Here is a 27,744-nt window from a genome sequence, read left to right as displayed (position 1 = left end):
GGAGAAAATACGCGACTCCTTCAGGGAAAAAAATTATCAAAGATCAAAGAGAATTTTCAACAACTTCAAACTTGAACTTTCGTGTATTAAAAGTTGATGGCCTATAAAACTGTGTACCCCAATTATTTAGAAATTATGATTAAAAGGGTTGAAATTTTCATACATTTTTTTTATATTTACAAAGTGGCAATCCTTGATTTATACTATACTTTTTGTAAAATATTTTTTAGATGGAATCAGAACCTTCTCTTTACCTGTTCGGCTCTTGAGTGGCTAAGATTTAGGGATCTTGCCTTTCACATCTTTGTTCCGCCTGCTAATATAGAAGGTCCTGATATTAGCCATCTGACGAACTGCATCAGTTGCTTCATGGTTAACATAATTGTAATTTGTTTGGTGGAATTGCGCATACGTCAGAAGTCGCTGAAGGCTCACCCTCTGTCTCCATTTCAGCATGCCTATCAGAGTGGAAAATCCTGCGAGTCGGCACTGCAAAACCTTGTTGCTAGGGTAGAGCTGGCCATCGACAGGAGGGACTACGCTATGGGCATCTTTTTAGACATAGAGGGGGCGTTTGATAATACCACTTTTGACAGTATGTGTAGCTCTGCTAGTAGGCACGGCGTAGACCGGGTGCTAGTAAATTGGATTCGTTCGATGCTGGCCCAAAGAATCGTTTCGGTGCGAGCAGAGGAAGATCTGCTGGTGTCATCTGGGGTTAATAGAGGCTGCCCCCAAGGTGGTGTGCTGTCTTCATTGCTCTGGTGCATGGTAATCGATCCTCTGCTCACCTCCTTAAACGATTCGGGAGTCTACGCACAAGCATATGCAGACGATGTTGCTTGTTTGGTAACAGGCCCTTCGCTTATGAACATCTGCAGGAAAGTACAGAGATCTCTTGATCGGATTGACACTTGGTGCTGTGCGAATGGGCTATCGGCAAATCCCGCCAAGACTGGTATTATCCTCTTCACCAGAAGGAGGAAGCTTGATGTACTCGTTCTACCTAAGCTAAAAGGAGTCACAATCCAACTATCCAAGGAAATTAAATATCTTGGAGTAATCCTCGATAGTAAGCTCCTATGGAAATCACACGTTGAAACAAAGACATCCAAAGCACTGACAGCTTATTGGCAGTGCAAAGGTGTCTTTGGGAAAACGTAGGGTCTTTTTCCTAGCAAGGTCCTATGGATCTACACGGCTATGATAAGACCTATTATCACCTATGCATCAGTGGTCTGGATGAGCAGACTCTCTCTAGTGGGAGTCAGGAGGACCTTATCGAGACTACAACGCACTGTGGCCATCTGTTGTACCGGAGCTTTTCCGACTACTTCAGGCCCGGCACTAGATGCTCTGATTGGTTTACCACCACTTGACGCTTTCATCCAAGGAGAGGCCTTGAAGGCCATCTGCAGACTGAAACACAGTGGGAACTGGTACGGCCCCTGTCCGGCATTGGAACACAGAGAAGGCATGGACGTCGATCCAATGATTCTCGCCATGCCCCTTGACTCCATGCCATCAAGAGTCGTACTTGAAAAGAGATGCAGTGTAGAGCTACCAGAGGCTCAGTTGTGGAAAGACTCAGAAAATGAGCCCGGCAAACACTGTTTTCGCATTTTTACGGATGGCTCCAGGACCGAGCATGGCTCCGGCTCTGGGGTCTACGTGGAATCCAGCTGGACAAAACTGCACTTTGCTCTTAGAATGCATGCATCTCTGTTTCAAGCGGAGGTGTATGCAGTTCAAGAAGTGATGAACTTTGTTGTGGAAAAGCGATGAAGAGGCAGATCTATTTCTGTCTGCAGCGACAGCCAAGCTGCGCTTATGGCCTTAGACAGCCCTCCAACCACATCAGGGGTAGTCAAGCCCCGTAAATCTAGGCAGAACTATGTCGGTTGATATAATAGCCTGATGCTAACATGGGTCCCGGGACACGTGGGTATCGCGGGTAACGAGACCTCTGACGCCTTAGCTAAGATGGGCTCTGAGGCCAACTTCTTTGGCCCAGAGTCCGTTTTGCCACTCCCTTCTGCGGCCATCACTGCCACGATTAGCAAATGGGTAACTACCACCCACAAGCGAGCTTGGCAGGCTGAGAGAGGCTGCAGATGGACTAAACTGATGTTACCTGTCATGTCCGATCGACTGTCGCAAACCCTTCTGTCATTAAGCAGAGGGGAGTGCAGACGGCTGATTGGACTGATGACGGGCCACTTTCTGTAGGCAAAGCACATGGAAAGGTTGGGCATCTCAGACAGTGTACTCTGTTCAGCTTGTGAGAGGAGGATGAGACGGCGGACCATTTCCTGTGTGTCTGCCCCGCCTTCGCTCGTATCAGGTTTGAGGTCTTTGGCACTGATGTGTTAAGAAGCGACCATCTTGGCTCCTTGGCACCACAAGATCTATTCAGATTTCTTCGGAGATCTGGAAAATTAAAAGGGAATCCAAGTGTAGTACAATGGACTTAATTAAAGTTTGAGTGCTCACTTGCTAATTGCCCCCGACAAAAAAAAAAAAAAAAAAAATTAGTTTGGTCTTCATTCGTACGTCCTCTTACCATATAATTTAAATATATTTTTATAAAAATTCAGAAAAGAAAAGTAATCATGTTTGGCAAAAATGTTGTGGCGTTTTGGTTTTTCGCGGTCTGCACTTAAAAAGTTGCGACAAAACATTTTGGAAAATTTCGAAGATTTACGTGCCCTAGACCTATTTAGAAGTTCTACAATCCGTGGATTCTGCTAATCTATATATATTTGAAGCTTAATCTCTTATATCAACTAAAGAGATTTTTTGGGGGAAAAAAACTTTAAAAACTACAATAATTTTGTTCAAAACCTAAAGTTATTTTCATATCGCTTCATCATCATCATTACAGCTCGGGGCGAGCCAGTGCTCCTCTTTATAATCATGCTCCATATGACTCGGTGCATAGCGTCGCTTCTCCTAGCAGTTATAAGGCGTAAACCTGCATTAACATTGTCTGCCCATCTTCTTTCCAATCTTTCACGCTTTCTACTGATCATAATGAGAGAGTTGAAAGTATTTTTCGTAATTATGCTTTCGTCCCTCCCGAATAGGGGTTCAAACAGTCTCAGCTGCCTAGCTTTAGCGAAACGCGCAATGTATTGACAGTCTTTGGCCAAACATTAATCCGGGTCGTTACGGTTACGAAGATCCGACAGTCACGGGAACATCCAGGTTACCATTAGCTTAAAGACCTAACGAAGTATTTTGTTTTGTCGACATTAACTTCAAGATCGACTAACTTTGCTTTAGTTTTCAGCTCCAGCGGACACTCAGCCAGCTCGTTTTGGTTTCTCGCAACGGTAGCAAGGCCCTCAGCATAGGCGCAGATCTGGAAGCTTTTCGTGGAAATGGAAGTTTTTGCTTGTATCACCGCCTTGGATGTTGTTCCTGTTAAGGTATTGATACCAAAGACGCAAGTTGCTGCGGCACTTCTTGCCGACCAGCTCAAATAAACTTTCAGATTTGTTCGATATATTTTAGTGAAAGTCTTCAAATATAATAAATTTCTTAGTTCCAATAGAACAAATAATTTTTTGTTTTTTTGGTGAGACACCTTAATGTACATATATACCGTTCGTATATACGGAACTCACGAACACAATTGCGATCCAACAAAGTGTTGCGGACTTGGCAACTGTCAGTGTGTCCATCACGCCATACAGCTATTCAAAAGCAGCGCGTCGTCCACTCTGATCTAGTTAGAATTTGCGCTACTGCATCCACTAGTGGCCTGTTGGCCGTGCTAGCGTACGAACTGGATGACTGGATGACTGACTGACTGGCTGGTTGTTTGGTTATTTCTTTGGCTGGTGCCATGACTGGCATAGCGCTTTTGTGCTGATGTCCGCTTGAATGTCCATCGTATCTAAGCCCCTCGTCATACACGTCCGTCCGCTCGCCTGTCTGTCTAGCAGCCAGCCTTGCATACAATATAGTATACATATCTAACATACTTACATATACCTATATGCACATTACACCAGTATCGCATCAGCTGTGTCGCACAGCAATGTTCACAGCGCTGCCCACTGATTCTTTACGTGACTTGTTTGCGAAGTAAACAAGTTGCACACACCGACCAACAAATAACAAGTGAGTGGCTATGGGGAGTCGCCATAACAAGGTTTAGAGTGACCTCAACGTGGTTATAGTAAAAGTGTGCGGCGCAACGGGTGCTATGCATGGATGTATGTGTATGTATGTGTGCATGTATTGCGAAGGATGTGCTCGAATCGAGCAAGCCAACTAACAGACCACGGAGCGATTCAAAGTGAATTTTTGTAACCTTGTGGTAAATTACAAAGGTGTGGTAATGGACGTCCGCTCGTGATACCGTTGATGACGATCACAGCCAGTGCTGCTATCAAAACGCTGTCAAAGCCAATACAGCTAACTATAGCGCGCCGCCGCTCGCCATACACACTCAAATACATACGTATGTAGATGGAATAAGTGGCACATTTCTGATGACTAAGCAGTGCGGCGGAGATTTTGCTGTGGCGAGTTGGTAGGTAGTCTTGCCATTCGTCCAACCTACAGCTCTGCAGCACTTCTATTACTTTAGCTAACAATGTTAACACTTTTGTTGTGGTTGTTGCAATGCTTGCTCGCTGCCATTTTTATTGTCTGCCGCCCTGCATTAAGTGTTTACGTGCATTAAATCATAAGCGCAGCAAACAGTAAAGTGTCAGTGAAATTTGGTGAAAAAACGTTTTTCCATTTTTTTAGTTTAATTTTTCACCTTCAGGTTTGATGTTGTTGTTTGCTCGTTTGTGTTTGTGTTTTCGTTTTTGCCTTTGCCTGCGTTATGATTGTTTTAAATTGTTTTGGCTGTTTTCTTGTTCGCGTTGCGCTTTGTCAGGTATTTTGCAATTTTAACTTTAGTGCGTGTTTTTTCGCGATTCTGAGGCTTTTTTGGTGCGCTTGTGTATTTTGTACAAGCTGCACGTTCAATAGAAAAAAAATGCTGCAACATCGAATGAAAATTTAAATGCAATTTTTTTATATTAACCCTCTGGCATTGTTTGTGCTTTCTATGCGAACTAACGTGGAATCCATAATACCAAAGCTCATAGGGATGAATATTTGCGTTCGACTAAAAAAATGTAAGTACTTAATTGAAGCTCTACAGTATGCATAATTATGTGCGAAAATTTGAGGATGAAATTAAAATGAAACCAAAAGCATTCTTGCGTTAGGTATAGTCCAGAAAATCCTGTTTTAGCATTCCCTCGGATGTGATCTTGAATTGAAACTACGCATCATCTACCAAGGATGCTGTCGACCGTTTTTTGCACTTTTTCAGTTGCAATTTTGAACCTGCGTCAGAATAAATTGAATTTGATAGAGGGAACACCGGTTCCTCTGTTAATTTTGGCTCTCTCCTTCCAACGGCTTATGATGTTTGGAATGACATTTAGCACATCACAAGTTCATGGCAAGTCGTTGTTGATGGATTCTCATCTTATTTTGTCATCTTATTTTGTGCTACTCAATGTCTATCCACTTCTTCTTCGTCTTGATTGGCGCGATAACCGCTCAAGCAATTTCAAACGAGTCTAACAAAGCAATCGTTTCTTTCCCGTGCTAACTGGGGTTAGTTGAAAACACCAAGTAAGGCCAAGCCTTTCTCCACCTGATATTTCGAACGCAGAGGAGGTCTTCCTCTTCCTGTGCTACCACCAGCTCGTACGGCATCGAATAATTTCCATTTGGATGACATGACCAACGAAGCCACTCGTTTTTTATTCGCTGCACTATGTTTATATCGTTGTTGCTATTGTACAGAGGCTCAAAAATCTTTCGGAGAATCTTTCTCTGAAACACTCAAGGAATGCTTCATCAGATTTTCTTATCATCCAAGCTTCTGCGCCATGCGATAAAATGGGTATGATGAGAGCCTTCTAGAATGTTAGTTTTTTTTCGGAGAGAGGACTTTAAAACTCAAACGCCTACTTAGTCCAGAGTGGATGTCTATTTGGTGAAGACACCCAAACGCTGACTGACTTACGGTGGTGCTAGCTGCTTCGTACTATATAAGCAGGCATAGCAAAGTTTTGATACTTCAATCTAAGCCCTGCGAAAGGGCAGTTAAGAAATAATGCTGAGATGATTCCACCTCCACCTCCACAAAGCTCACACAAAATGGACTCGAAGAAATGTCGAGTGTCACAGCATTTATACCTCGCAGCCAATATCCTGTAAGGACACCTATGTAGGTAATTTGAGAGATAAGAAGACTCCTCGAGCGCCTCCGGTACCCTCGTGGTCAGAAAGATTTCGTGACCTTACAAGTTTTTTTACTTGTCCAGTGTTCTATGAGGTAACGCGAAGCCCACCTCAGCAGGAGCAGACCAGAGGCAGTCAACGAGATCGCAATCCTCTCGTTTCGCGGGCTAACTACCTCACAGATCCCCTTTCTAAACAGCAGTTTCCTGCAATGTCGCTATGTCCAATAGTTCGATGCAAGAGTTTTCTTTACGTCAATGCAATAAAATGCAATACGTTACGTACCTAAGCATTGAGCAAATGGCTCTAAGTGGCAGTGGTACTGAAAATAATAACATTTGGACAACAGAAAATTATCGTTTCATCAAAGTTTTAAGTAGAAGAATGAAAATTTCAAGATATATATATATTTATATATATATATATGTATATATATATATATAATTGGCGCGTACACCCTTTTTTGGTGTTTGGCCGAGCTCCTCCTCCAATTTGTAGTGTGCGTCTTGATGTTGCTCCACAGATGGAGGGTCCTACAGTTTTAAGCAGATATTTTTTATGAGTAGGTTTGCCATCGCCTCTCGTAGGGCGACCGCTATTAGAAACAACTTTTTCTTCATTTTGGTGTTTCATGCACGGAGATTGGAACCTATGCACTCGCGAATGGTATTCACGTAGCAACGCATTCGGCTATTGTGGCCGCCAAAGTAATAATTTTTTTCCTTGTTCACTCCAGTCGGGAGCATAAAGCCTCGACAAGACTCAGTCTTGCGTTGGTTTCGTTAATCAATTTTGGCTTTCTGGCAGGGTAACTGATTAGCCTGCCGCTACCAGTCCTAAGTAGTGAGAGTGTCCACCTGTCGTTGCTTAGGAGCAATGCCTTCTAACTGTTGCGAGCGCCATTTGTGTTTCACATTTTTCTGTCAGAAGGATTACACAGATGGTTGATGACTTCACTAAATTTTGGCATGTCTGTGCTGCTACCGCGATTGCCCGCTTCCTTTTGCTTCCTTTTGCTTGATTTAGCAGCCACAATGCAAGTAATGCGCTGACTTTTGTGCGGGAGTAAGTACTGGAAGGATAAGGTTTTTGGGGCTGAGGAAGTATTGGTTTTTTGTTTTTAACTAGGAATGTGGGTAAGTTTGGAAAAGTGCGACGAAATGCTTTACGTGGGATTCGAACCCACAAACTCTGGGATGGCAGGTTAGTGCACTTACGCTAGACTTTCGTCTAACAAAATTATCGATAATAAAAAATAATCGATCATGAAAATAATATATAAGTTAAGTTTTAAAACACCTTTTTTATAATATATTTTTACATTACTTTATTTTTAGTCTAATTAAGTTTTAAAACACCATTTTTATAATACATTTTTTTACATTACTTTATTTTTAGTCTAATTAAGTTTTTAAAACAACTTTTCTAGGACTTTATTTATTCCCGTCCACGACTTGTCGTTGTAAACCCATGAATCAAATAACTGCCTTCCTACTCTACGCTGCCACCTTAAATACCCTTTGTCTGTCTATGTTGTTGTTAGCGAACGCCACTGTTAAGTTGCTGTTAAGCAATGCTCTTAGTCTGGGTACCTGGGTACAGTAAAGGAATTTGCTGTTTTTCATTGTTGCGCTTGTTTATGAAAAACAAGATCAAAGCAATGCTAACTGCTGGGTCAAATATTAGGGCAGGCATGATATAATAACTTATATAATCGACAATAAAAACTATAGATAATAAAAAACAATTCATGAAAAATATTTAATAATTAAACTTTTTAACTCACCTCATACTTATAATATGAGTGAAGTTTTCGTCCACAATATTTTTAAAGTTAAAAAAAGCCGTCATTTGCTTCCTTCTCATTAGCTTCCGAGTGCAATTGCAACTGCCACAATGAATGAACTCAGAGCTTGCCATGACGATTACAGCCGTATTTTTAGAAGACAATATCCAGTATTTTATATTCAGAGCGGTGGAAAAAAGTTTATAATTCACAACAAGTTTAATGCAAAATTAACTTTTCTTTAGAATGTCAGCGGCCAAATTTTATTTCTTTCGAATTCGAAAATTAAATTTTCACAACGAAAAATCGAAAGATTATTTCATGAAGGTATGGCAGCCTGAGGTATGGCAGCTTCACGTATGGCAGCTTCAGGTACGTCAGCCACCGTAGACGAATGGGTTGGTGCGTGACTACCATTCGGAAGTGCATGAAACACCAAATTATAGAAAAAGCTTTGTTGTCTAAGATTATAGCGGTCGTCCCTCCGCCAGGTAGTTGCAAATCTCTGAGTGTACTTCTGTTATGAAAAAGCTACTCATAAAAGACCATCTGCGTTCGGAGTCGGCTCAAAAAACTGTGGAGGACCCTCCATTTGTGGAATAATATGCAAACGCACACCATAAATAGAAGGAGGAGCTCGGCCAAACGCCGAATGAAGGGTGTAAGCGCCTGTTATATATACAATATTTCCTCGGTTGAGTGGCTGTAGTGATCGATATCTGGTAAAATATCGCTCAAACAATTAAAAGTTTACACTCGTTGTCAAGGTGACATTCCACGCTAAAAAAATAGTTTGCTGTTTCTTGTTTGTTCCATTCAGTAGTGAGTTCCAGTAGTAGCGAATTTTTCACTGATAAAGGTGAAAATGCACGCCAGGCCGCTGAAATTGTGAATAATGTCAGGCATTTTTAATGTTAAAGAAAATGTCGATAAAGACGAAAATGTCGATAAAGTCACAGAAATAATTGAAGTTGACCGGCATGTTAGTAGTCGTAGCATTGCTCGACCATAAAACAGTTTCAAGCCATTTACTTAAAAATAATGGATCTGTTTCCCCAAATTAATATGTATAGTACCATTAAATGCTTAGTTATCCCTTAGTTTATATAGAGACCGAAAAATTACAATGGACCCACTTTCTTTGTTGTACCAAGATTCCATGATTTTTAACATCATTTTTCGGCTAACAGGGAAAATAATTATTTTGATTGCTACTCGGCCTATTAACTAATTTACCTATTTACTAGGAAATTTTAAATTCTAGACAAAAGGCATTTATTTATCAACAGTTTCGTATTGGCGACCTAGAAAACTGGTCAGTGAGCGCGGCTACTTGTCATGACGTTTAATGATAATTTTTGTCACAATTTTTTCTCGTTTGCATTGCAACTACTTTTCACTTTAGTTGCTCGACAAGAGGGAGTGCAAAACGAAACCGGCCAAGCCATAGCGCATCTCATACAATGCCCATTGCGGCCACGTCCATTCCTTGCTACTCACCTCACCACAGTCGCCGTTGCCTCAGTAAGTAGTTGGCGGCGCGGCGGCAACACTTCGGCCGCGTTAAGTGGAATATTTGAAGAGGCTTTTGGGTGGTTCGTTGCTCCATTTGCGGTTTCGCATGTCTTTTTTTTTGGTGTACGGCTTTTAACCGCACTTTTGCCACACTGTTATGCATTTGTGTGTTGTTGCAGCTGTTGCAATTGTTTGTTCCTTTTCTTTTTGTTGTTTTTCCCATGAATGTTATTGTTGTTGTTAGTTACTTTCTTTTTGTTTTGCTTTACTTTGCTGGTTTTTTATACTCTTGTCGGTGCAGGAGCTTTGTTTACATATTTTGCCCACAATTTGCTCGCTCCGCATGCTTGCGGCTACTGGCTGCGCCACTTGTCTTTGCCACTGTTTTCAGTTTCCGTTGCAATGGCTTTCTAGAGATACAAGGGCAGGGAAAATATTTATGTACATACTAATATGTGTATATACATATTTAAATTCAGAATAACAAAAAGCGGAAGAAATGGAACAGAAACAAAGGATGTAATGAAAAGAAACATGCAAGAGCAGCAAAATATGCGAAAAACAGAAAATACCAAAAATATATAAGTACAATACATCCCCAGTATATACATATACAATAGTATACATAAGATAGCAAAAAACAACTACAAAAAGAAATTAAATAAAAACAACAAGCGTGAAAAAGTGAAAATAATTGCGGTTCTACTACTTTTTTCCCAATCGCCAAGTCTACCCTTCTTAGTGGATTTAAACAACTGTTTCCCAACCGTTTCATACCCACACGCCCGCTGCCTCTCGCCGCTCTCTCCACTGTTCACGTCATCACCGTGGTAGCTAGCTGGCTTTTGCGGTAGCCGTGGCTGCAATTAAAACGCTATGTGCACTCCATTCTCACTGAACTCCTCTTTTCCCTTTTTACCGCTAGCTGGACGTTTTTTGTTTGTGTTTTTCCCTTCCACTTGTTTTTGTCATACTTCACAGATAATTGAAGGGATAAGTAGGAAGGCTGTGATTATGAGAGATTTCTCAACAGCCTCTCCCTTCTTTGCTCTTCATGTTGTATGTGTGTGTGTAAGTACGTGTGTATGCCATTTCAATTTTTTTATTTTTCGTAGCAATTCTTTATAATTGTTGGTGGGCTTGGTTGTCCGCAGTTACAGCTCAAAGGATTTTCCACTGCAGCAAACAAGTAAATGGAGTTTTGACTTTAGTTGTGACTGACCGCCTGCGATGCTGACTTTTCGTACTTACTCATAGGATTACAACAAAAAAAAAAAAACAAAAAAAAGAGATCAGAGTCACGGCTTGCCTTTATTTACAGTTTAATCACATTAAGGTGAGATTACATGCGGCTAAGTCAGAAAAGCACTCACACAATCCAGGTGTGACAATTGTTTTAGTAGCGTAAATTCTAGCACTACTGCGGCGTGCCACTATTTGTTGCTTTTTAAAACTCGGTGACGGGTTTAATAATTGTTATAAAAAAAGACTGTTAAGCTTTTCACATATTTAATTTCGAACAGGATATACAATATAAGTTCAGCTATATATGAATAAAGTTGAAAGATAGTAAAAAGTGTGAAGCTTTATTCCTTATTCGAAGCTTCAAAGTGACGAAGTTAGTCAGTAAGAACGCGTTATTACCAATTGCACATAAGCCCAAGATATGGAGTAAGGAAGTAAGGAAGTAGATAGGTAAGTAGAAGTGGCAGTCGGTCTTTAAACCAACTCACTTAGATCATTGCCGATCTACAGGGTTGCTAATATTCGACGGACCCATATAGCAATCCTGTATCTTTTGACAGATGCGTCAGATCACTTAATGACATACCGCGTTGGAAGCGTCAGTCCAAGCAGATTTTTACCATGGAACAGTACACGCCACGCGAGCGCTCCCAAATTGTTGAAATTTACATTCGACAAAAGAAGTCAATTGTGAAAACTCAACGTGCGTATAAAATTTAATTTTTTATGTGAAAAGTGCGCCTTCTAAGAACACCATTAAACGTTTGTACGAAAGGTTTTCGACTGATGATGCTCTTTCCAATCCAAAGAGGACAAATCAAAACCGACCAAGGCGTCGCCAAGGACATCCCAAAATCGCCGTTCTCAGCAGTTGGGCATTGCTCGGACCATTTTAAAACGAATTATCCGCATTGATTTGCATTATTCCCGTATAAAATTTAATTCACGTAAAGATTGTTGCCTGCGGACAAGCCTCGTCGATTGGAATGAGCCCAAAGAGTCATCGAAATCCGTCGGGTCCGCCGAATATGGGCAACCCTGTATTGTGATACCCCAGTAGCAGTTTGTCTGCTATACCTCGTAAAACCATTTTGTTTTAAGTGCAAATCCATTGATCTGGCAGACACTTATATCCCTAAGGTCATGCATATCATTCAAGAGCGATGACCCGAAGTATGTTAACCTAGGGGTATGTCACATAGGACAGTAACATAGAAGATGATTGACAGACTCTTCCTCCTCCTCATTCTCGCAACTTCTGCAATAGTTAAAATGAGGTACGTTCAATCTTGGAGCATGTCGACCTAGGAAACTGTGACCCGTGATCAAAGTAACCAACATAGAGATGTTTTTCCTCGACCGTTTAAATAGCGCTTTTGAGCACCTCTCGCGCCTTTGGCCTTATTCTATCCCATATTCTATCTATCTTGTGTTGGTTGAAGTGGTAATGTTTTTTGTTCCCAGCAACGATAAGAAGAGCTCGGTGGATGAGAGTATGCTTTAGTTTTTCAAGGAAAGATAATGTATCTCGTCTATTCTCAATACATTCGATACAAAAATGCACCGGCTAAATCTGGCCAAAGCTGGACAGCGTCTCTTTACTATCCTCTCTTTACTCTCCTCGTCTTCCAAACAAGATATGCACCGAGGATCCTCAATGATGTCTATGGTGAGGATTTATCGCCCGCACGAATTGTGCCGCGTAATTAAGTCTATCAGCGCTCGTAGTTCACTCTTCGTCTGTCTAAGAAAGAGTCTTACAACCACCTTTTAGTCCTTTTCTGTAGACACTTACTTGTTTTGCAGTTGGGAACATCACAAAAAATAGTTCCTATGAGCTACAGTAATGTGCCCCATTGCACCCTCATTACCTGGCTCTAAAATTGTCTATAATCTAATTGTACACTCGAAAAAACTCCTGTACGCCAATTCATTAACCAGTTTGCTGTGTTAAATACCGCACTCCGAAGTGCCACGGCACCCACAAAAGCTCAGGCTCATACAACCTTGCAACTGAGTTTAGCCTCAACTTATATTCCTCCCTCCCACACTGCCCAGAAAATTTGAGGGCTCGACTAATCTTCATCTTAACGTGAGCTTTCCATATGAGTTTCATATGTAGAGTTGCCTCAAGATATTTCACTTCCACGGAGTGATACGATTACGCCTTTAAGCACAGGAAGGTTATTAACTTCCAGTTTCCTTTTCTGCGTGACTAAAACTGAAGTGGTCTTGCTGGGATCGATAGACTGAGTACCTTGTAAAGTGCTCAACTTTTGGACAAATCTCTCTGATAGATTTTCTTGATAACAGTGTACAAAGTTCGTTCGCGTAAGCTTGTGTGCTGGATAGCTTTGATTAGTAACCTCCATTATTACTCATAGCAGGCAACATGGAGTCAAAGCTAGAATTGCCAAAAGTGCAGTCAATATCTACAAAGACTTCCGTTCCATATTCACCAACCCATCCTCGACCTTTGCCATAAGGTAATGTTAATATGATTCACATGACTTCCCGCTATGACAAGAAAGTTGTTGAATACTTAGTGGGCTGCCTAACAAAGCCTTTGCTGTTTAATGTATCAAGCAGTGACGAGATGTGAGAACCATCACGCTTTCTGAGGGAATCCAACCAGTAGTTCTTCTGAAGTTCTTCATAGTGTAGATTTTTGGATCTCAGCACTTTTGTTTCTGAAGTCTAAGTTTTGCATGGGTAAGGATAGCTTTTTAGAAAGTTGTGATGAGATGATCTACATATATCCCCCTCAAATTACACAGAGTACCGGTATACAGACTAAGCTTAACATATATAAGTAGTAAATAATGTAATTAAATATTTGAACTAGAAAACAAACTTTCTGGGCAGTGTGGGAGCGAGGAATAAAAGTTGAGGCTACACATTTTTTTGCTACAAGTGGTAGATATTTGTATTTAGCTAAACCGTTTTTAATGGCACATTGTCAATCTATGCTATGTCCCGTGAACTTCCTCGACATTAAATGGACCATCTGGGGAACGAGAAAGCAAGCATGTGCGTGAGAAAAAAGTCGGAGACAGTACATGGCGAATCGAGTCCAAGTATACAAGTCTCACGAGAACAAATCTAGAGTCGCTATTAACAAAAGTTGGACTGAACTGAAGAGTAGCGCATTCACTTTGATCATAAACTCAATGAACGAAGAAAAATGAACTTACAGAGGCTCCCTAATTCCCACAGGCATACCAACAGGACACTGAACTATTGGTCATATTGCTGTGAAATTCCACAAACACGTCCCTTAGGTCTCTTTAAAATCTGTAAAGAAATGCGCTGCACTTCAAAGAAGGCTCTTCATTTTATGCGGAACCATTTCTTTCAGTATATGGGTCGTTTAGTCATAATCCCACTGGGGGAGCTGATTGGTTTATGCATATCGGGAAGAAAACTTCATCGTCTCGACTTTTATGCACTGTTATTTAAAAAAAACATATAAATTTAACTTAACATAACTAAAAACTATTTAACATAACTTGGCTTTTTCTAACAACTGTGCGTTAATTAATGGTACCGCGCCGCAGTGAAAGACTGCGATCAATCATAAAATTGTATCTCTTCATTGAAATTAGTTAATACAATCTGCTCCAAGCTAATATATCATAATTACAAAAAAAAAAAAAAAAATAATAGGAAAAACAGTTTTAAAAATTATATAAAAAAGTTTATAAATTTTTAAATTTTCACGACCTTGTTTGTTTTGTTTATTAATGATATTTTTTCGTGTTTTGCTTCGCTAATTTTCTTCTCTATACTGATAATCTAAAAGTGTATGCTGAAATAAGAAATTCTAGTAATTCAGCCATCCTACAGTCGGAGTTGAATGATTTATTTTCTTGGTGCCTTATGAATCGCCTATTTCTTAATATTGCAAAATGCCATAAAATCACATTTTCTAAGCTTCAAAACCCCCTTTATACCTCTTATCATTCATTAATTATACATATCGCGCTTCGTCCGATGTGATTAAAGACTTATAGTCCGGGAGAGGGGTCATTTTGACCTCATCATTTTATGCCGATTGATTTGAATACTGAAGGCAGACGCCATCCAATGGATGACGAAGCCAACCGTCAGCTGGTCCAGTAGCGATGGGTATGTGCATGCGATGCTGAGAAACGTGTCGAAAAAAAATTTTTAACAACTCATTTAATACCGGCTGAAATTTTTTTAGTAGAATAAAAAAAAAGTCAGCTGCGCCGTAGAGGGGGGAAAATACGTCAGCTGAACAGGCGAACTTGTAAAATACATTTTAAAAGTAAAACTACTTATGCCGATTGAAATTTGTTTACATAATTTTGAACACATATGAAAATATAATAATGATGGCCAGTTGCGTTTATAGCGGTGGGAAGACCGTCAGCCGAAACAAGAATGTATCATTGCGTTCAGCTGACGTATTTTTCCCCCTTTTACGGCGCTCCTGACTATTTGTCAACAATACATGAAAAAAATTTCAGCCGGTATAAAATGAGTTGGTAGAAATTTTTTTTCGACACGTTTCGTACACTCCCAAAATCACACCCACCGCGGGTGCGCCACTTTCGTTATTCAAGAAAGCTAAATCACAAGTATAGTCAAGAATTTAACGGTATAAAAACCCAGTCCAAAATCGACCCCTGGCTCACGGACTATTAGGGGTTTTCTTTGATACTAAGCTTAATTTCATCACGCATTTAAATTATGCAGTTTCCAATTCACTTGCTATGCTTTTTATTAGACGTCACTCAGCGGACTTCACTGACCCATATACTCTTAAAATATTATAATCTGCGTTTGTTGTTAGATTACGCTGTTGTTAGATTACGCTTCTATTTGGAGACCTTATCATGCAGTCCATATAAATCGAGTGGAGAGGGTTCAAAAAATTGTGTGCGTTTCGCACTACATTCATTCAATTCCTCAGATCCGATACCTTCATACGATTCCCGCTGTCTTTCCATTAAGTAACAAAGGTACTTTTCAGGCAGTATCACTTATCTTTGATCTCATTAATGGCAAAGTTGTCTGCCCGGCCCTTCTACAAAGAATACAGTTTAATGTGCCTTGCAGAAATTTTCGCCGTTGCAAGATTTTTCGCGTTGGCTTTAGTAGGGCATTATATTATATAACAAAATGGTGCGGAAGCGCTAGTTGGATTCTTGATGAATCACCACTCTAACCAAGGGCATTATATAGAGCCACTGCGCCACTCGTTAGCTCGTTGTCTAACTTTAATTATCTCTCCACCTATTTGGATTTGGACTTTTCCAGGGCCAAACAAGTATTTCAAATGCAATTAAAAAATTACTTCGTATGTAAGAAATCAAAATAATACCTTGTAAGTATTTGTTATTTCAGTTTTATAATTATTAATTTCGTTAAAATTTAATTGCAACTTGTATATATTTTTAGTAATTTAATGGTTTCTTATGTGGATAATCCAATTTTACTACACTTTTTAATGTTAAATATTGTAAATTTGTATTTTAGTTCTGAATTTATATCTTAAATGTCTGTTCCGAATTTTGTTAGACATTAGTGAATAAATACTATAAATAAATAAATAAATAAATACAAAAAAAAAAAAAAAATGAATGAGAAATCTGGAAAATTAAAAAAAAAATTATTTGAAGTTTTTTTGATAACACAGGCCGACAAAATTTAACCAACATTCAGACCCAGAAACCAGACTATATATTTCCGAAGGTTTATGATGCGCTGAATCCAAATCTGGCCTCAGAATTGCTCTATTAGTTTGAGTTTTCGAGATATCCCAACCTAAAAGTGCAAAAAACCCCATTTTTGCCCATATTTGAGGTTATGTAGCCTTGCAGATGTTTCGGATACTTTTCCTTGTAGACTAGTGTAATTGTTTCTTTTATCAAAAAAACAATGTGCGTTTGTTTTTTAAATTTGATTATATATAATTTTTTTTTTCAAACGCATAACCAGAAGTTATTTTTACGATGGCCTTAAAACTTGTTTAGATATGTAAAAATAAATACGGGAAAAAACTTGTCGAAAATATTTACTTTATTTTTTCTTAGACTAATGCCCAAATTCTGTAAGCGAATCTCATCTCAAGTCACTAAAATTGAGATTATATATTAGTGACTCTTTTTGTGACTTGAGACGATTTTGCTATTCAGTAAGGGAAAGTCACAAAAATTTTACCAAATATCATGGTGAAAATAAATAGAGACAGTCAGCTGATGGCACGTATCGACTAAAGATAGTCAAAAAGTTGAGCAAAAATTTACTTATCGATTCCATATGTAATGGAATTTTTTAAACTCATTTATCAAGCGAAATTCTTCATCAAAAACATAAAGAATATGAATATTACTAAGCTCATACAAAATAACGTTGTTCATTGCTTTTTTATAAACCTTTTACCTTAATCGGTTTATCAACAATTCAATTGAGACAAACAAAATTAATAATCGATAAATGTTGAATTGCATTTCTATGTACATTCCGTTGAAATGAACGAGCTGGGAATTCCGCTCAAACTTGTCAAGTGGTTTGAGATGTTGAATAAGTTCCCAGCAGAAGGATTTCGGGAATCTAAAAAACCTCCTGAAAACGTCTTCTTACAGAAGAAATGGGCGTGCTGCTTAAACTTGCCGGAATCCGTCTACGCATATTTCTAAAACGTCAATAAATACACAATTATTCGTGTTCTTAAGAATTTTTTTTACCCAAAACATATTATTTCGCTTCATTTTCGCGCTTTTTTTGCAATATATATAAAATAATTAATTCCTCTTCCATATTTTTCGTTTTGTGAGCTGCTCAGAAGTATATTAGATAACTAATTAGTGACTCTTTTTTGAGACTAATGACGTGAGATGGCTTACTGAATTGCAACTAGTCTCAAAATCAAATTTCATCGCGAAAAGTCTCAATTAGTGACTTGAGACTGCTTACAGAATTCGGGCATAACACTCATTTGATTCACAATCCAAAAACAAAAAAAAAAAAAAACAAAGGGCTAAGACGAAAAAATAAAAAATTTTAACCACTATATCGCGCGCCATTTTTATACAATTTATGCTCTTAAATTAGCGACTACTCTAACTTCACTCAGCATGAGTAATGGTATGGGTTATGTTGACTTTGTGGTCATCGCTCGAAGGCGGCTTATTAGCATAGAGCTGTCATGGTCCTCACACTCTGTTAACAGCACAGCAACCGGTTCTTTTAGAACTCCAGTTGGATATTGGAGTATAACTAATTAATGGTTATTTTTGAAACAAAATCTATTTCAAGAATGGCATGGTTTTCCAGCGTCGCATTTTTGAAATTAACAAAATTATCTGACTATTGAAGAATCAGCAAAGAATTCAACGGCTATCGTAAATGCCTAACGAGTTACTATTTGGCTCATTAGAGTATTTTCATTTGGAGGCCTGCTTGAGGTGTCTCTTTGTGTTCTTAAAAATTTTACATTTGTAATCAAGTTTTCAAGATTAAAATGAGGTATGAAGGCATAATAAAAGGTTTATTTAGAATGTTTCACATGCCGCCCTGGGTATTTGGCTAGGAAAATAAAATCTTTCATATACTCGCATTATAAAAATATACGTATGTTGTTAGATATGCATGTATGTGTGTGCATTTTAATTTTGAGCATAGTGTAAATGAATTCATCTTTTATGTGAGCGTACAAAACAATCCAAATTATTATAAATTTATAGCTTTCATTAACTGCAACTTTTAACTATAGCCACAAAATAATAACAACTTTGTACTCGTTTCAATGCAGCAAGTGACAGACGAAAAGCTACATAGATGAGAGACAATCGAGAGTGACAACGCAAGATGAAACGAGACACAGTATACGAGTACAGGTGGATGTAAGAGTGAAATTCAGAGTAGCGCTGAAAGCTTTCCACTACGGAGGCGTATAAGAGATGCTGATGTAGTGTCCTATAAAATATGAGCAAAACAGGAAGCAATGAAATTTTATTGCACGTTGAGAATTTTTGGCGAGTATAAGAGTTTATTACATTTGCAATGGCTTTATAGCTACAGAAAGTAACTGTTCTCACAAAGGAAACAAAAACGTTGAATTAAAGTAACGCGTAAACATTTTTTTGTTTGCTTTGAAGTTATCTCAATTGACTGCAGTTGATTTAGCTTCATATTAAATTTGTATACCAGGATGGCGAAGAAAAAAAGGAAATTTATTTTTCGGATAATTTTGTGGACCTCTGTGAAGAGAAATTAAAAGTGACTATTAAATAATCTCGATCTATAACATTTCGTGCCAAATTTACGGGGAAGTGAATTTTTTTCTAAGCAAATTCAATGGCATTTTTCAAAGCGCTTAATTTTTAATTTACTTGTAATTTAGAGACAACCGAAGTTCTTTGTTGCTAGCGCTGTTATGCAATTATTTATTAAATAATTTATTGTTGTACAAATATTTAAAAATAAAAAAATTAATTAATACTATTTTTTTGTTTCTTGGTAGATATATGGTAACCCTGTCGCAATACCAAGCTAAATAAATTTACAGCAAATTAATTTTTTTTAGGAAGTCTGGGTTGATCGATTATACTACACCGTGACAGAAGAGTGCCTTCAAGTTTCAAATTCTATTATGAAATTTTTTCTCTCTATAAGAAATTAGGTCTCATTTCAAAGCAAAAATTTGCAGCTTGAAAAAACTTAAAATTGACAAAATGAAGTCTTGCAAACCCAGAGGAAAGTAGAGATGAAGAAGCGCATGTGGTTCCATTGAGAAACTTAGATTTTTAAAACATTTCATTGTTTTTTTTTTTGTTTTGTAATAAATAAATATATATAGAATAGTAAGTTCGAGTATTTCAGTGGAAAATTTCTCAGAAAATTTTATTTAATCACGTTTTGGGGTCTAAGTGTCATCCAAGGGTTAAACAAAAAAAAATGAGAAAATTTGTATCGACAACATTTATTTTGATTTTTCTTAAACCGAGGGACAATTGATCTAAATTCAAATAATTGAATTCAAAGAAAAAAGTACTTGCACAAGAAAAAGTTAATCCTTCACTATTTCCTTCCTCCTTTTCGTATAATTTATATTGCTGTATAGTACAGCAACTATACCAGATTTTATCTTAGCGAATCATCATCGCAGAAATGAGGTTTGCAGGTGAATAGATTTGACATGTTTTTCACCATACGTACGGGAGCGTAAAAAACGTTACAGATACTTTACTTTTATTAATGGTTTTATTGAAGTGCTGATATTGCGATTGCAGATTATGAGGTGTTTACACAGGTGCGCTAACAGAAATTACAAAAAAAAAAAAAATTAAAAAATAAGCACAGCCAAAAATAAATCACTTTATTGCAAAATATTGCGGTGCAAAATATTGCGGACTTTGTACATAAAATTTTATGCGATGAACAATGGCAGCATCCCTCTTTTCTTTCTTAAGTATTTCGGGGAAGCACTCAGATGGTTATTAGTGAACTCAGCGAATGTTGTAAAAATTTGTACGAGTATGCGTATTAAAAATTTTAGATTGTGTACGTTAGAAGAAGGTGCAAAAGAGTTATTACTAACTAATAGGTGGGTAGAATGAAATGCGTAAAATCATTTTAGATTAAATTTAGATTGAAGATGGAAAAATACCGTTTTGAACGAAGAGGTAACCATTGGTTATAAAAACAAAATTAGAGAAAAATAAGTAAAGCATTACACTTTGAGTATCCATTCCAACCTGAACAACTACAGTGACTTACTGGGACTAAGGCGCTCCATTTCTCAGTACAGTTGCTAGCAGAATTTATGTTATGTTATGTTATGTTATGTTATGTTATGTTATGTTATGTTATGTTATGTTATGTTATGTTATGTTATGTTATGTTATGTTAAGTTATGTTATGTTATGTTATGTTATGTTATGTTATGTTATGTTATGTTATGTTATGTTATGTTATGTTATGTTATGTTATGTTATGTTATGTTATGTTATGTTATGTTATGTTATGTTATGTTATGTTATGTTATGTTATGTTATGTTATGTTATGTTATGTTATGTTATGTTATGTTATGTTATGTTATGTTATGTTATGTTATGCTATGTTATGTTATGTTATGTTATGTTATGTTATGTTATGTTACAATATGTTATGTTATATTAGTTTAGCAGTTATCATATTAATATTCGCAAATATGCCTAATTGTAGGTGATACCTTGCTGTATATACCAGAAAATGCCGGAATTTATTGCATAGAAGCGGTTAATGACGAGCTTTTGAAAAGTAAAGGCTACTCCATATTGACTATTTTTTACCATTTATTTATTTAGCTTTTATTTATTTAGTTGACTCTTTATTTATTTAGTTTGGAAAAAAAAATTTATAAAAATACAGTTCATTTTTTAACAACCACCATAATAATATACGTTTCAAACTTTCAAATAAAAAGGTCGTGCATTCGTTATATGAAAAAAATGGGCAACATTGGTAAGGGAAAAAATTATCAAAAATTAACAAAACATTTTGAGTTTCCTGAAATTTGCATTTTGTTATGCATAAAAACTGCGTACCTAAGGTTTCTTTAAAAATTATAATTTACATTTTTGGAAAAGTGCCAAACAGTCTTTATAAGACTTTTATTGTAGAATAAAAAATTAAAAAAAGTAATTGAAAATTCAAAATTAAATAAGCAGATAGCGAAAACTTGCCAATATTTTGTGCCTTTATAACAATTTTGAGGGGTGTTTTTATATACTATACTATCGCATTTTCTGTTTTTAATAGCCATAGCCGACGAACTAAATAACGCGTTCGATACCAGTTCAGATAGGGGAATTCTTTAAAGTCAGTATGGAATATATAGACGACCTTGACTAAGCTGATGACATCGCTCTTTTATCACGGCATGACAGACACAGCAGCACAAGCTTTATGAGCTTCCAAGGCAAGAATGTAGAACTGCGAACCAATGTCGGTGAAATCAAGTCCATGCAAATCAACACCTGGCTTCAAAACAGGTTCGCAACTTATGGAAACCTACTGAAAATGGCAACAGCTTCACAAACATCTAGGAAGTCAAATCACATTGAATGGTGGAGTAAAAGGCCACACTGATGCCAGAACCAAAAAAAGTCTAAACAGCCTTTGCAAACCTTAAAATGATTTGATTTTCCAAACACCTGACAACGCGCACAAAACTACGAATTTTTAATTAGAATGTTAAGTCCATTTTACGGTATGAATGTGAAACGTGGTTGGCGTCCGTATCTGCCTGTGTGGCGTCCGTATCTGCCTTAGTGAGGAATTTTTAGAAATTGACGAATCTCTCTCAAAAACTCAAATTAAGTCGAAAGGGAAAAGTAGACAACATTGGCAAACATTTGTTTCGCCGCTATGTGCCCAAAGCCAGTGCTGTACCAACTATTAATAATAATGATAATAATTTAAAAATAAATATCCTGCAATTAAATATTTGGAAAACTAAACATCAATACTAGATCGAAAAAAAATATTATTATTGTATATTATGAATAGTCAACTATTAGTGAAAGTAGAACGCATTAAGTACCTAAGAGATCATTTTGATTACACACTAAAACTTCTTTTGTATTTTGATTAAGCAAGGTGGCGCAAAATCAATCATCCAATCTTGTTTTTAATACCAGAAAGACTGAAAGTTAGTATATATATTACCTATATTGTATATATCTATATTGTCCAAATGCAAAGAAATTTTTTTAAAGTTAATTTTTAATATTTTTTATATTATTTACAGTTATTAGTAGATACATATTAACAATACAAAAATTGAATTCCCTTGGAAAAAAAAAATAATTTATTCATTTTTATTTGTACATTTTATGCAAATTAAGGTGAAAATCTTTTATGTGTACATCTTCCGCAAACATAATTTTGACTTTTGCACATATATTATTTGTTTTGTTTTTGTGGCAAAGTCGTAATTGACAAATGTTGCGTTTCTTCCACAGTTTGTATATGGCCCGACAAGTTTCAGAACAACGTGTTCACTGAGAAGCATTGACGATGGTCGTTGTTCATCTTTCCCCAAATAAGGAAACCATTTAAAATATATTTGCTACTAACATCTGATGCAAGCCAGAATTTGATCCCAAATTTGTTGGGTTTATTAGGCATATGCTGGGTAAACCTGCACCTGGCTTTTGACGGGAATAATTGCTCGTCAACTGTTATATTTTGTTTATGGTTGTTTTGTTTTATGGTTGTTCCGAAACCAAGGCAAATTTATTTGTTTGTAGGCGTCTACTTCTTTCGCTTCTTCTGTCAAACCGAATAAATCGTAGGATTTGCTTGAACTTTTCTCTGGCCATCGTTTTTTTAAAAAATTCGGGACCCCACTTTGCTGACCATAAATAATTCAGTTTTAAATTTTTTGCTTCGTAAGCTCCACGAGCGTATAAAATCCCAATCAATGCATGTATTTCCGGTAATGATGTTGTCCAATCGTACCTCGAATTTTGGCGGCCTTCTTCTTCTGTGCACTTTTTATATGTTTGATAATATAGTTATCTATTATCAACGAGAGTGCACTGATAGGATTATCTACCATAATGATCCTTTTTGCGTAGACTGTTGGGCCTACCACACACTTGAAAATACAAGTAGATGGTAACCTTCCAGGAATACCACCTTCGTCAAATTTTGACCATACAGTACCATCGGCAGCTGTTTCGGTCTCCTGAAAGATATTTTCAGTTTCTTCATCAGAGTCTGCACTATTTCGCACCCTACACCTTTTCCTGGGCATATGGATAACACTTTTATTTTCATCATTGGTGATCGACTCTTCATCACTATCTTCAGTGTCAGATGTTTCACTTTGAATATAATCCGCTTCATCTTCAGATGATAGTTCAGAATTTGTTGCATCTGACTCTATATCGGAGCACTGTTCACTTATGTTCGTTAGCTTTTCCAATAACTCACTTCTATTCGACATTTCTTTCATGAAATTAGGGAACAAAAGAAATAAAATAAACAATTTCTTAGAACATCACTGTTTCTTAGAGTATCACTGTATAAAGATTCGAATAACAAGTACTACTTTAGCTTATTGAGTAGCTGCAACTTATCAAGTATACTGCCAAAACGACAAATTATCATGTGGCGGCAACCGAAAAATGCTCTAACGGTAAAATGAAAACTGTTATTTCAGTACAGAGCCGGACTGGTCATATAAGAAATTTACTCAATTCATTAAGAGTCATTTGATTATTTAAAATTTCCTAACTGGTCCAACTGACTGCTTTTCGGCAATATAGGTATAACACATGTAAATATAACGGAAATGAAGGAGGGGGAGGTAACTACAACTATTAATAAACGCATTTATTTGTTTTACAAAAAGTCACAAAATTCTAAGAAATTGTGCCAGTATATACGTAATTGTTTTTCTAAGTGAAACTCAAAAGGAGTCAAAATGACTTCCTTGCGCAATCTAGTGTTAAATAACTTATTCACTTAATAAAAGTAGATGATTTTGAGTGATGGAAATCTTTTTTTTTTGACATTTTCGCACTCCATTTCTTTTCTATTGCATATTGCAGCTGTCTTACTTGAAAGTGTCGAATATGAATACCTACGACGCCATTTACAAAAATTACAAATCTTCCGATAGAGTGAATAATTTTGCGCCACCTTGTATTTGCACAAAAAAGTAAAAAATAATAATTTGTTTCGAAGGATGTGAAACAAAATTTCAATTACTTGTGCCATAAATGTATGCAACACGATAGCATTTCCAATACTGCTCACCTATATTATTATTTTTCGGTAAATAAAACGCGAAAATTGCAAAACAAAGCAATGTCAACTATTCTCAAATGCATTGCACTCACACTAATTAGAACGCTTCTGGAAACCATGGAATAGATGTTTGTAAATCTGTCGAGTTTTATTGAATGTATTAAGTTCTAGGTTTAAAAGTAAGACAGATTTTATGCCAGGATATTTATCTTCAGATGTTCAGCCATATGCAGAACATGAGAAATAATATTGATTTTAGTAGAATTATGGGTTTATAGAAAATATTAATTTATTTTATACAGGAATTAACTTGTTTAATTCTTTGCTAATAGAATTAAAATATGAAACCAATAGGTACATTAGGATGGGGAAAAAAAAAATAGTTTTTTTGTATTCCTTAAGTTCCTTCTATTGCCAAAAAGAGTATACACATTTTTTTAACTTTGTTTCTTAATTTTTATATTTAATATTGTATATATCTGTGCTGCCAAGAAAATTACGATTGAATCTCACAGGGAAAAAGCATTTTCCGTAAATTTGGCATAAAATGCTTACAGCAAAAAAAGGATTTACTGACAAAATCAGTGCAAAATATATATACAAATATTAGGGCGACCGAAAGGGAATGTCTTTCTGCGCAAGTCAATGCTTCTTTATCTTTTCTGAGTTCATTGCGTAGATGAAAGTCAAGTGACTTGTTTAGTTGCGAAAACTTTAATCTTAAGTTTACTTTCGACATTTTGATTGAAATGGCTGGCTAAATACCGGAAGAGATTCATATCCATCATTGCATGCTATTGGAGTTTCACAAAGGTAGTAATGCAACAGTTGCCACCAAAACTATTAACCACGTTTACCACAATGTTTGAGATGTACGTAAGCTCAGATCCCGTCCTTTCGGCAAGGAAGACCAACAACTTTGTACAATGAATATTTAAGATGGTCATTGTTGGAGAAACTGTCTCTTAACCTACCTTAGTCAACCATCCAAGAACATTTACAACAAATTGGTAAAGCAAATAGAACATATGTTTGGGTTCCGCATAATCTGTCTGAAGAAAACAGAGGTAATCTATCTTACGACTTGCAACTTACGCTTTAATGTTACAATACAGAACCGGTTTTTGATTGCTTGATCACTGCAGATAGAAAATGGGTCTTTTATGATAATCCAAAACGCAAATGGTAGTAGCTCTCTCCGAATCAATGATCTCGAAGGACTGCTAAGACAAGCTTAAATGGAAAAAATTGCGCTTTTGTGGTCTGTGTAGTTTTCATGGATCGTCCATTTTGAAGTGCTTAAACCTTAATATTAACGATTCCTCGCCAACAATACAGGAAATAACATGAAAATAGCTGCAAACTTTTATTAAGGACATCTTACAAAATTAAAATTTAATTTAATTTTTGTTTTTAATTTTTTCCAAAAAAATTAATTTTTTAATTAAATTTAAAAAAATATATATTGTATTTTTTTCCAAAGTTTTCCAAACAAAATTTTTCCAAAGTTTTCCAAACAATTTTTTTCCAAAGTTTTCCAAACAATTTTTTTCCAAATGTTTTTAAGTATAAAAAATAAAATTTTTTCCAAAAAAAATATTTTAATCTATAGTTAAAAAATACAAAAAATTATATTTTTTCCAAAAAAATAATTTAAATAACATTCTAATATAAATACAATAAATTTTTTTTTTAATATTTTCCAAAAAAATTATTTTTTTTTTAATTTTTTCCAAAAAAATTAACTTTTAATTAAAATTGTTTCCATAACAATAAATTTTTTTTTAATTTATTCCAAAAAAATAAATTTTTAATTAAAATTTTTTCCGAAAAAAAAATTTTTTTTTCAAGTTTTCCAAATAATTTTTTAAGTATGAAAAAACTAAATTTTTTGCAAGAAAATTGTTCCAAGAAATGTGTTCCAAAAATAAAATTTTTAATGAATCAATTTTTTCCTAATATAAATTTTTTCCAAATATATATTTTTTCCAATAAAAATTATTTTTCTTCCAAAAAATTAAGTTTTTTCAACAAATTTTTTTACAAAAAATTAAAATTTTTAATTAAATAAATTTTTCCTAATTAAACGTATTTCCAAAAAAAAAAAATTTTTTTTTCCCCAAAGTTTTCCAAATTTTTTTAAGCATATTTTATATTAAAGAATTAAAAAAAAAGAAATGTTAACAGGAAAAAAAGTATATTTTCTCCTAATGAAATATCATATAAAAAGAAAAAATGTTAACAAGAACCGAAAATTTCAACATTGACTAAATCTGAAAATTATAAAATTGTTTTTGAAAAATTTTTCAGTTGACTATTTTATTATATCAAGCCTAAACATGAAAAAATAACGACAATAAGCAAAATACCACTCCTTCATTTGACGTAGAATCGCTCGCTGGTTATTTTTTATGGCCATAGAATAAATTTATGGGTAAATTAGGTGGAGCCATCCTAATGCACATCATTGCGAGAAAATTAATTGAATTTGCTATAAAATTTGCTAAGCACTAAAATATAATTGTAACCCACTACTTTAGATCTGTGATTACGAAATTTGCTAAATAAATAAATACGACTATTACCACTACAACAATGAATCACTAAAATTTAATCGTAATCGGATTAACGCTTCAGGAGTATGCAAACTACGAATAAGCAAACAAATAAATTTTCATACACTACTTTTATACTCGTATGTATGTATGTATACATAAGATTTTAAATTTTCAAATTTCTTTTTTTTTGCACTTTGCCACGAAATGCAGGTAGCCTAAGTAGCTTTCAAATGAATTTTAGTTGAAATTGCGAATTGAGAAAAACTATGTATGCATCAATATCATAATTAATATCATCTGTTAGGCCATTAGAAGAATACACACCCACTTAAAAGCACAATAACACCAAACTTTATTGCAACATTTTTGCACGAGGCAAACATATATGAAATTTAATATTTATACGCTTGGGCATTAAATCACACCATGAAAATATGTACGCTGGCGAAATAATTTGCCTTCTCTACCAAAGCTGCTTTATTCGATGAGGAGGCTTAGCATAGTTAGTAATCTGGTTTTTAAGGCATCCACTCCAATAATTTTCAATTTGATTTAAGTTCATTGGTTGGCGATTCTTCAATTGCCCCGGCACGGAAAGATTA

The sequence above is a fragment of the Anastrepha ludens genome, chromosome 5 (genome assembly GCF_028408465.1).
Source record: "Anastrepha ludens isolate Willacy chromosome 5, idAnaLude1.1, whole genome shotgun sequence".
Lineage (NCBI taxonomy): Eukaryota > Metazoa > Arthropoda > Insecta > Diptera > Tephritidae > Anastrepha > Anastrepha ludens.
The sequence above is the reverse complement of the archived record's forward strand: the minus strand, read 5'-3'. Positions refer to the sequence as shown.